The sequence below is a fragment of the Pistacia vera genome, unplaced genomic scaffold (assembly GCF_008641045.1).
Source record: "Pistacia vera cultivar Batoury unplaced genomic scaffold, PisVer_v2 Contig840, whole genome shotgun sequence".
In the NCBI taxonomy this organism is placed as follows: domain Eukaryota; kingdom Viridiplantae; phylum Streptophyta; class Magnoliopsida; order Sapindales; family Anacardiaceae; genus Pistacia; species Pistacia vera.
This window is the reverse complement of record NW_022196713.1, coordinates 66,397-68,748: the sequence shown is the minus strand read 5'-3', so window position 1 is coordinate 68,748 and position 2,352 is coordinate 66,397. Positions and strand designations below refer to the sequence as shown.

The 2,352-nt window shown below is 34.7% G+C and overlaps 1 non-coding gene across 1 annotated transcript; it reads left to right on the top strand.

Moving 5' to 3' along the window:
* The first annotated feature begins 726 nt into the window (after positions 1-726).
* LOC116118379 lies at positions 727-832 on the top strand. Its single transcript, XR_004126144.1, has one exon. It is a non-coding gene; the product is annotated as a small nucleolar RNA R71 (small nucleolar RNA).
* The last annotated feature ends 1,520 nt before the right edge of the window (positions 833-2,352 follow it).

Below are 2,352 nucleotides of genomic sequence, written 5' to 3'. Positions count from 1 at the left end.
TTTGATTGATCTATTAGTAAGCTAGAGCAACATGTTTGTCTCTTTCAGTTCTCCAAGTCCTAGGTTCCTAAAAATTGATAAAGGCATTAAATTAATACTAGCACCTAAATCACACAATGCTTTATCAAAGAATGAATCTCCTAATGCACAAGGTATAGTAAAACTCCCTAGATCTCTCTGTTTAGGAGGTAATTTATTTTGTAATATAGCATTGCATTTCGTCAATAAGCATAATTGTCCCATGCTCCTCGATATTCCACTTGTTAGAAAGGATGTCTTCTAAGAACTTTGCATAGCTAGGCATCTGTGCTAAGGCTTCAGCAAATGGAAAATTTATTTGCAATTTCTTAAAGACCTCTAAAAACTTTGAAAATTGTTGATCCAAATTATCCTTTCTAACTCTGTCGGGATAAGGAAATTTAGATATATCTTTTTCAACAACAATAGAATCATAATTTGACATACCTTTTCCTTTACGTCTTGTAATTTCCTTTACCTTAGTCTTTATCTCTTTTTCTAAATTCACTTTCTTTTCTTCAATAGAGACTGGTAACTCAACTTCACTTTCCACCTTCTTTTGTGACTCTTCTTCTCTAATCAATTTTCCATCCCTCAAGGTTATGGCCTTACATTGCTCCTTAGGGTTCTTTTTTGTGTCACTTGATCATATTCCAAACTTCACTATTAAGACCATTATAAAATGTCTAGACTTGCAGCCAAACCGGTAATTCATGGTAGGGACATCTCCGAAGCATGTCCTTGAACCTTTCCCATGCTTCGTATAATGACTCTATATCCATCTGCACAAACATAGTAATATCATTGCGCAATTGTACAGTCTTTGCAAGAGGAAAATATCTACTCAGGAATTTTTGTGTCATCTACTCCCAGGTTGCAATCAAGCCCACTGATAATGAGGTCAACCAACTCTTTGTTTTGTCTCTTAATGAAAAAGGGAACAATCTTAGTCTTACAACTTCATCGGAAACTCCATTGTGCTTAAAAGTATCACAAATCTCCAAAAAATTTGCAATATGTAAGTTGGGATCCTCATGTGCCAAACCACCAAACTGCACTAACTGTTGAATCATCTAGATGATTGCTGGCTTTATCTCAAAGGTGTTGGCGTTGATCACTGGTTGTCGAATGCTCAATGCCACTCCATTTAAAGATAGGCTAAAGTACTCATTCAGTGTACAAGTTGCCACTGGCATTCCATTATTTGGGTTATCATGATCACCCATGATGTCCATTTTGATTGCTCTCTTTCTTGCGTGAAAAGTGCACTCTATCTTAGGATCAAATGCTAGTAAAATCTTTCCTGAAGCTCCACTCATACACTAGCAGAAACACCTATTGGTTTCCAATAAAAACAAACAAAATAAAAAAAAAAAAACTCAAAGTAATAGGTTATCTCAAAATAATCACAAACAATCTAATGATCCCCAGCAACAGCACTAATGAGTGCTTGGAAGTGCACTCATACTTAGTGATTTTAAGGGTATTTTGTGAGAGAATTAGGTTTAATTGGTTAATTTTACTTAATTTCAGTATCTCTTTTGTTTTCTAGAATCACAGGTATGTTTTCTAAATTTTCAGGTGTTTAGGTGCTGAAAAATGAGGATTTCAAGCATGGACATTGATATGAAAGAATCATAAGAGTGTAAGAACAAACGGTTCGAGAATCAGAGCTCAAACAAAGAAGTTATGGATTTTTGAAGATTATTCGCAGTAGCAGAACCATTCCCACACCGCAGCATAAAAAATTGTAAAATGGATAGAAACTTCATGCCGCGACATCACAAAATCATGCCACGGCACAATGTGGGAAATTTATGTTTGGAAATTTTTCTACCAGAATATGCTGCACCAAAATGATCATAACTTGAGCTACACAACTCAAATTGACCTGGTTCTAGTGGTGTTTTAAAGCTAAGAGACAAAGCTACAACCTTTATGTTTCAATCATGGCCAAGTTCAACATGTAATATGGTTAAAATGGAGATGAAAACTACATTAGTGCTTGGAGATGTGCAAATTTGTTATTATGCATTTTTAATTGAAGTATAACTTTTTACCATAATACCCTCACGAATTTAATATTATAAATAGATGTCCTTAGCAATATTTTAGGGAGCTACGGTTTATGATATAAAATATAATTAGGAAGAGGCAAGGAGAGGAGATCTTACCTAGGGTTTCATCTTCTTCTTCTTGTACTTCATGGTTTTCAAGATTTTGCGGTTTGATTTCCTTATGCTCATGTGTAACTAAATACTTTTCTAGGGATCCAATGTAGCCTAATAAGAAGGTTTTATGTCTTTGTTAATTCTATTTGTCTTATCAATCCAT